Here is a 9329-nt window from a genome sequence, read left to right as displayed (position 1 = left end):
CCTCATTTTTACCTCAAAATGCTCATTCACTTCCCTACAGATCAGCTCAGATTTTATGCCCAAACTATTCATTTTGTCCCCGATAGATTACCTCAGACTTTTCCTCCAAAATGTTCCTTGTCTATTACACTTTGCAAAAAAATATATTCCATAATTAAAAAGAGAAAGTTGCTGAAAAGCAGTCAAAATTCTCAGTGAAAAAATAACAGGATGGAAATAGCAAAAGGAGCTAAGTAGTGAAGATATTTTTGTTGCTCCATGTCCATATGATCTGCAAGAACTGATAATTTTACACTGGGAATGAACACTTGGTTCCTCTTGAACGGAGGAAAGAGTTGCAGTGTATTGTCGGTGTAATGAGTTGTTTTACCGCTCTAAAAACTTCCCAAATCTCTCTGTGTGGCAAATAGAAGGTTCAAACGAGGAATTAAATCCCAGAAATGCATTCTGCTTTTCTAACTCGCTCTTTAGCTATGCCAGTGTCCAAATGCCGCCACGCTGCTGAGCACCGTCACAGGGGTCTGCTCTGCTGCTTGAGCGGCTTCACCTGAAGCATCCCGAAATGAGTTTCTGTGCGGTTCTTGTGCACCTGTGTCCCTGCAGGCGTTCCGGGGGAGGCCGGGAGAGGGCACATCTCCATAAGGGATTTCACTGCTGCTCAGCGCTGCCAGTGAGGGTTTTCCAGCTCGCTCAGGACTTCGGGGTTGCACCACGTAATGCTGCGGTTTTTTGCTTTGCTTTCTTCCCCCTCTTTGCTCCTCAGGATGAATTTCCAGGCTGGCTGGAGGCTGCCACAGCTCCGCTTTGCCACTTGGAAGCAGGAGGTTTGTGGAATAAAATCTGTTTGGACTCAAAATCGTTCAGATGGAGCCACAACGGAGCCTGCCGGCCTCATATCTGTTCCTTCCCCGAGGTTCCTGGGGGATGATGTGCTATTATTACTGGGATGCTTTCTATGAAAAACCCCAAACCCTGAAAAAAACAGATTTTTCTGATCTTGAGAGTACATGGGGGCTCACATCTGTCTCTTGTTTCTGATACATGTTATAGGAGTAATAAAATGTAGCAAGCATTCATTTAAGCCATACTGAGAAGCAAATCTTCATGATTTGACAGAAACTCGAACCTTTTAGCTTATCTTTACAGAGTGAGGTCGGAAACATGAAAACGTGCCTATTTAAAGACGTTATAAATAGCCCCTGAGTTTTCACTGGCAGTGTGGTAGTCTAGAAATGGAGCCCACAGCCTGAATGGTGAATGGCAGACTGCACAGCCTTCAGCAGCCGCTAATTAACACTGCTGGTGAATCTCAGGCAGCCCCTGAGAGAACCAAAACATCTACCCACTGAAGAGCTATTTAAAAATACCCTGGGACAGAGTGACTTCACGCAGTGCTTCCTGGGTGAGTAACAATAGGCTCTGCATTGTTCACGTTTCAATTGTTTTCTGCGATTCTGTTTCAAATCACCAATTTCTCGAGCTGGGAGCAGCACACGTCCAGAGGGGAATACTGGATTTAGGGTGAAGCCCTGAAAGCTGGTGTTTCTCTGAAAGTCCTGCTGGGTTTTGCTTCTGCTCTTTAAGCCCTGCCTAAGAAGAGCTCTGCTTTACACCAGACCAGCGGGGCTGGTGAGAAAGGAGGGATCAATTTACAAAGCTCCGTATTTGAGCAGGGATTAACAAGGCTTGGAGGCAATTTGCAAACACACAAACTCTTCCTGGCTGCTGCTTTCAGAAGCCTTTTCTTAGAGCATCTCCCTGCCAGCCCCAGGGACGCAGAGGGCTTGGCTTATCTGTTCGAGTCCCCGTTCACAGACTGCTGTGAAATTCCAGGCTGTTCACTCCTTGACCCCCTTGCTGGGTACAAGCCCAGCCCCTGGGCAGCCGGAGCCAGGGCTCAGGGACACCACTGGCAAACCCCTTCCCTGCTCTGGAGTTTCGACTGCAGTGCCTGTGAGCCCCAAAGGTTTTATTTAGAAATAAGCCACCAAAAGGTGGTGGGACCACATTCCCTTCAGGGCACTTTTCCTCGACAAAACTCTGCCCAGTCAGGTTGCTTCTAACAACAAAAGGTTCCATCGAGCTGAGAGGAAAAGCCTCTGGATCAGCAAGGAATGAGTCAACAAGGCCCCAGATAATTCAAGGCTGTGTGGGTCTGTCATTCAGAAAAGGCATATCCATTTCAACACTGGCAGGAGAAAATACAATTTTAAATGTTTATTAAACAACGTGGTATATGTAAATTGGGTCAGGAAACACAGAAACACATCACCCTGCCAGGACACAGAGCAGAGCTGCCCAAAGCAGAGAGAGCAGCAATGACAAGTCTGAGATAGGGTTGTTATCTAATCCAGATAGCTCAGAAAACAGAAACCCCAAATAGTTTAAATGCCAGGAAAATCACACTGTTTCCCTGAATTTTTTTTTACCTCTTGGACAGCCAGCTAAGGAAGTGGCTGCCACCACACAGGGCAGGAGATAATGAACCTGCTGGTGAGGTTTTTTTCAAACCCAAAATGCTAATCCAAAAGTCACCTCCTAGTTTCTGCTTCCTCTTTTGTTTCTCGAGTATACTCCAGGACATTTGCCTCAGGAGCTGTCGTAATGCTGAAATTGCTGCCTTTTCCCCTTAAAAAAATTATCTGTCTGTCCTGGTGACATATGACAGTTTTTTTGGGGAGATGATCCACATCCTTCTCCTTGAAGACTCCTCTGTTTTGCTTTCCTGCTCTGCTTGAAGAAGTGGATGTTATCTTTGAGAGCAGACAATGCCATGGTAGGGCTGTCAGTGAACAGCCTCACATCATCTGGGAGCCCACAGCTGCCTGCTGCATCTGCAGGGAGAAGAACTGAAATTCTTGAGAATGAATCCCTGAGCCTGACTGGGACATCCTGAGACTGCTTTTCCAGAGGTCACATTGGTGCTGATCAAAACACACAGGAGAACAAGAGACGGAGTGCCAAAGCTTTCAAATATCCTGTGTGAGACTTGACTAAAACTTACCTAATTTTCATCAGCATTCATAGTGCAATGCCTTCATTTACTTCTCTCTGCTTTGCTGTGTTTTGGTTAATCCATGTCTTTTGTTCAGTTTAATCTGGGTTAAATCTGGTTTTCCATAGGCTTGTCCCTATTTTCTCATGGTAACTTAGGTCAGAGCTGTTTGAGGTGTCAGCTCTGAAGCTCTGCTCCTGCTTCCACCAAATCTAGTGGGGTTATTGCCAGTGGTGGCAGAGGAAGGAAGATCAAACACCGTGAGTCTTCTGCTGAAGTGAACTTTGAAACTGCTCACTAATTCAATCATTTCATGCACTCTGGTTTCTAGCATGGCTCTAACTCCCTTCCTTCCTTCCTGGGGAAAAAGAAACAAGGACACTCAGAGAATTAGATGCATTACAGATAAACTGGCATCACACAGCAAAGTAACTGTTTGCTGTCTCTCTGCTTGGTGTGCTACGAAATCTTGGGAACGCCCAGGAGCCCGAGGAAACGCTCGGTGCCGCGTGTCAGTGGGCAGGGAGAGCAGCACGAGCCATCTTTTCCTCTGGGATCTTTTCTATATCACAGCCGTCGTGTTCCGTCGGGCTGCTGGGACTGCCCTAAGCTGCAGGAAAGATGTCCTCCCGTGGGTGCTTTCTTAGCAGAACGGAGCGTGTTCCAAACACACAGCTTTCAGCTGGATGCTCCCCAAGGTTAACTCCCTGTCAGGAGGGAACAAGGAGGCAATTTCCTTCCAGGCTGCTCGACTTTTGTCCACAGCAACCCCAGGGCCTCCCTCTGGAAGCGCAGGAGTGGTTGTTTCACAGGAAAGGGGTGGCCCTGCCTTGTTGCAGGGCTTTGGGTCTCCTCCAGGCTGGCCTTCGGAGCTGTTTGCGTGTGCTGCACCAGTCCTGCCGTGGGATTTATTTTGCTTTGCTCATGGAGGTGGGCTTGCCTGTCTGCCTGTTGATTTGTTTCTCCCTGCAGGAACTTTTGATGGGAATTTCAGCCAGGTTTCAGGAGTCTCCGAGGTAACTGAGGGCTTTGTGAAACTCAGCAGTGCAGTGAGGGAATTATGTAGTGTCCTACCGAGGGGAAAGTGGGCAGAATTAAATTATTACACATTCTGGACCCATCCAGCCACAGAGGAGCTGCAGCACATGACAGATTTCATCTGCTGCGGGTGTGATGTGGGATATGGAGCAGCTGGAGCTGCTGCAGCATCAGCAAAAGGAGTGGGGATCAGGAGCATTGCTCCATGAGAAATCCTGCAGTTTTTATTCTGTGTGTTTGGGTTTGTGGCCCACGTTCTCTTCTATTCAAGCCCAAAACCTTTTGTTTAGTGTATCACAACACATCGATGTGGCAAGGGTAACTAAAGATTTTCATAAGTCAAGCTGATTCAGTGGCTGTGTTTTCTGTTGCCATCTCAGTTTCCATACTGAAGGAAATTAGTAATTTCATGTTAAAAAGAAAGAAACAGCCACCCAGGTTCTAGGGGTTTCCCTCAAGCAGAACTTGCTTTCATTTCTTCTCCAGGCTCATGGTCCTGGAGCTGCAGAGCCTGGTGTAACACAAGCCTGGTCACAAAGAGCAGTCATTCCCTCTGGAAGGGGGGACACAGGGGAACCATCGCCAGTTCTCATGTCCCCTATCTGTCTTTCTGGAAAATGTGAGGCTCCTGTCAGCGGCAGCAGCTGGTTTAATCAATAAGTTAAATAAACACCCTTCATCTGGAAAGACTTAGCAGCTCTCTAGAGCAGAGGTGAGTGAGGAGCAGAGCGTTCAGTGCTGCTGTGAAGCAGCGTCTTGGGGAGAGCTTCCCTGAGCCCTTTTGCCTGTCTCCATGGAATGGGAGCTCCTGTTGTTCATTCCCTCTCACAGGGACTCCAGCTGCCCCAAAATCAGCTTGCTCTCTCTGTCTGATCGAGCCTGTGGACATGTGTGTGCAGCCACACTTGCACACATGGCCACACACTTCCACACGTGCTCACAGACACCTCCAGGCACGTTTTCCCTCTTAGCATTCCTGTAGATGCCATGAGCACATGGCCAGCAGTCAGGGAATCCTCAGCTGGAGACAGCCACCCTGTGGGTGGGATGGCTCTGTGTGCACAGAGCTTCCCCAGTGACTGCAAAAGGAACATAAATAATGCCTGCAAGGAGTGAGGGCCTCCTCTTGGATGGGGGCAGCGGGAAGAATCTGCCCTCAAACGCTTGCCCACGCAGAGGAACTTGCTGTGAGGTCTGGGAGGGGTTAATAATGCATGGAAGCTTTTCTTTTACAAAAGGTGCCTGACTGATGATGAATTTCACAGAGCTGATGTCTCATCGCCATCCTAACCTGTGGCATGCTTGGCTGAGCCAGCAGGGCTGCTGGCACTGCGTGTCCTCACCCTCAAAACACCACTTTATCCCTTTTACCTGTCCTTGAGCTGCTTAGCTCAAAATCAGGAGGGGAATCCCCCTCTAGAGAGGAACATGCCTGGCTCTGCACACACTGCAGAAGGCATTTGTGTCCCAGCCCCGAGACAAGGAGCTGAGATGGAGCAGGGGTAGCCAGAGGTGAGGCAGAGCAGAGGGTGGCCCCTCTGAGAGCAGCCTTTTGTTTAGCAAAGCACCTCGCAAAACCACCCCAGCCTGGGACGGTTCCATTACTCAAATATGAGAAGGTACAAAAGGGGAACCTTTTTTTGCCAGACAAAAGCTGACAGCCCTGACAGGTATCAGAGGGACCCAGTCCTGTTTTATCCTCAACCCAACCTGTTCAGGTGAACCCAAATAACAGAAGGATTTGGCTAATTATCTCAAATTAAAGCTGATGCACCTAAGCTGACATCGATGGGGTTTTGCTTCTGGCCACAGCATTGGTTATATAAAAGTAAATGAAATAAACTCCTTTCTGTGTCTCTTCAAAATCCTGCTTCATGTGTCCCATGATGGCTACCCCCAGTGACACACATGAGGCTGATATTTTTAGTATAATTTATAATTTACAACATTTTAATAATCAATTAAGAAACAAAATCTAGTTAAGGCATTTTATGCCCTCCAGGAGAAAACCCTCCTCTGTTTATTGTACAAGTATCAGGGATATTTCCCAAACCCTAGGTAAAACCTGAAGGGATTGTCACACAGCCTTTGCTGAGAATTATAGACCCCATCTCATGAAAGGCAAAAATAACCATTCCGTAGTCGTTCTTGAGCTGGTTTTGGTTGGGTTTTTTTGGGTATAATTTCAGTCCCATTCTCAGCACCACATGAGAATGGATGTAAACATGAGTTAGTAAAACCGTCATCATCAGCTTCTGCTATGAGTAGAGGGTTCTGGAAGCATCCAGGTGTAATGCAAAGTCCTTGGGAAGTAGTAATTCAAACAAAGCAGTATCACAACACATCATAATAATATAATATTAAAATAGAATATATATATTATAATATATAATATATATAATAATAAAAACTCATAATCATCATAATCATAATTGGATTACATATCGGGGGATACTTTCATTAAACTTGATATTTATAGTAGCTGATTTTTTTTTAATCCAGGTGGAGCAAATAAATTTATAGGAAAATAAGTATTTTGCAGACAAGTTCACCAGAAGGTGATGGGTGAGGACCATTTGCAATCTTAGCTAAAAGTCACTCAGAAAAACATTATGAACAGAAGGGTCATTGAAAGTCTGTACATTTGACAAACCTCTCTGCAGCAGGATTTGTTTTGTTTTCAGTTCGTGCTTAGGGGACAAAAATCAAACACAAATGTCAAAGGTTCACCTGGTTCTTCAGTCTGCTTTTTTGTTTTGTTTTGTTTCTTAAATGCTAAAAAACAAAAAAGACAAAAAGAAAGAGGGAGTAGCTGTCAGAAAGTGCCTGTGAGCACACACAACCCCTTTCAGTCAGGTATTTTTCCTTCAGACATCTGAAGCTTTTCTTCCCGGTCGGATGTCATTAGCATATAATTAAGGTGCCAGATCGGTGCCATTTTCCTGTATGCTTAATGGGGTGAGTTCCTGAGGTTTCTTGGGAGGCTTTTTCCTCCCAAACTGAGGTCACACAGTTAACCAGTCATTCCTTCCCTCCTTCTATTTATAAGCCATAAGAAGCAGGATGTAGTAACATTCTCTTGTGGTTCACCATAAGGAAAATATTCCATTTCTCTTTGGAGACAACCCTCACCAGCCCCCGCAGCAGAACTTCATTTATGGAATGAAAATGGGGGAAACCTCTGTGTGTGTCCTCCCTGCCAGGCCCAGCAGCAGAGGAAACCCCTGGTAAGAACCATCCCCCCCTTCTGCCCTACCACACCTCTCCTTCCTCCTGTCCCTCTGTCTCATCACTCATTTGAACATTAAAGCTCTTCCTCAAATCAAACGCCGCGTTTTCTCCCCAAATCCATGCCCTGTCCCTAAGGATTGCAGTGCTGGGCGAGCTCTGTCCAGAAATTGAAGCCAAGTGTTTGAGCATCCACAGAAGTGTCTAAAACGGAATGACACCGGCCCTGCAAGGGCACCTGGAATTCTTCCCGTGTTTCTGTGGCTGTGTCGATGTCCTGAGTGACTCTGAGTCCTCCTCTGAGTGACTCTGTGCCCAGGGCGTGTAAACAAAGGAGCCGTGAAGGGCTCCATAAAGTCTCCTCGTTCACAGGGTGCCTGGGAAGAGCAGGGGATGCTGCCGGGCAATCCAGCTGGAAAAGCAATTACTGCCTTCCCCAGCAAAGGAGATCAGGGCTGAGCCCCGGCCCCTCTTCAGCTGCAGACAAAGGGGAGAGACAAGAGACTCTCTGAGTCCCAAATACCTTTTCAATGGTGAGGAGGAAACGTCCCACGGGTTTTGTTTTTCCCTTCAGGATGTCAGCATCCCGTCCTTTTGAAATCTTTGTGTTGGAGCGAGTAGTCCCCACCTCCACTCAGCACCGCTTTTCTCTGGGAAGAACTGGGGGGAGGAAGGAGCAGAAAACATCACCGGTTTTCAAAAGAGACAACTTCCCCCGAGAACAGCCGGGTGCTTCTTGAGATCACAGACTTCAGGCTGCCCAGCACTTGAGGCTCTCCTGCTTTTTTTCCTCTCCAAGATGCTCCTTGATGCCTGTGTCCATCCCTCCCCCTTTATGTAAAGCCCGAGGCGTCAAACCACAGCAGCACCGAGATGAGCTGGCTGTGTCCAAAGAAGGAGCAGTGTGCCTTAATCTTGCATTTCAATGTCTGTGGCATCAACTTCGGAGCCTAACAATGAAAACAGAAATGTTGGCACTTGTGACTGTTTAGCTGCTTCTAGTTTTAGTGGGAGCACCCAATGCGCGAGCTCATTCCAGATGTATTTTTATGCTTTCAGAGTAAAAATAAATCTCAACCTTTTTCTCCCTGCTAGGCTAAACATTCAACTCCATGAGGCTGCTTTCCATATAATATCCAGCAGCATGTTGAATACAAAACGTGAGGGGGGGTACATTCAATCAATGCAATTAAATAAGACACAGAATCGTGTTTCATGCTAATCATTTCCGTAATCCAACAAAAGCCTGCCCCACTTTTTTTTTTTTTTTTTTTTTAGGGTTTTTTTTTTTTTTTTTTTTTTTTTTCTGGAGCTGCCACCGAGTTTCCAGTCTGCTGCACCAGAGCCATCCAAAATGTAGGTCAGGCTTGCCAAGTCCTCTTCTGCATGAAACAAGGCGTGCTCTCCCCCCGGGGGAAGAATCCTCTCCACCTCTCCCTCTGCCAGGATTCGGCCTGTGACAATTCCCTTTGCCCAGTGGCTGCTTCCCTCTGCTTTAGGTCTGAGGGGTGGCTCCCCCAAGGTGAGAAATCAGTGGGAAGTCACATCCCTGTGGTGCCCTGGCTGGGTTTGGTGGCATCAGCCCCGGGATGGTGGCCATCCATCCCCAAACCCGAGCCTGGTGGTACCAAAGAGGGTCCAGGTGACACAGTGGCAGCGACTCCAGTGATCCCAGCTGGGCTCAAGCGCTGTGTCCATGGTGGGAAAGCGGAAGGGCCATGGCAAGCCATCCTCCCAAAGGTTTGAGTGCAGCTTAGAATTACCCACCAGAAGGTCTAAAGTGGTTCCTGGCAGCAGCAGGGAAGGGGGCGAGGGCTCCTCCTCAGCCGCACTGCTCGTAGCAAGGAAAGGTGGGAAGCTGGAGAGGAAAAGGCCAAGGGCAGGCCAGCCCAAGCACGCCAGGGAGGCAGCTGTGGTTTGGGAAGGCTCGGTGGGAGCGGGCTCAGGGGCTGGGGAAGCCCACAAGGAAGAAGCAGGATAAAACAGCCTTATGTGCAGGATATGGGTGCTGCCTATCGGCACCACCACAGGCTCCGGGGCCCGGCCAAACCTTGGGCAGGGAAGAGGG

Source organism: Corvus brachyrhynchos, unplaced genomic scaffold, assembly GCF_000691975.1.
Source record: "Corvus brachyrhynchos isolate BGI_N302 unplaced genomic scaffold, ASM69197v1 scaffold412, whole genome shotgun sequence".
Taxonomy (NCBI): domain Eukaryota; kingdom Metazoa; phylum Chordata; class Aves; order Passeriformes; family Corvidae; genus Corvus; species Corvus brachyrhynchos.
The sequence above is the reverse complement of the archived record's forward strand: the minus strand, read 5'-3'. Positions refer to the sequence as shown.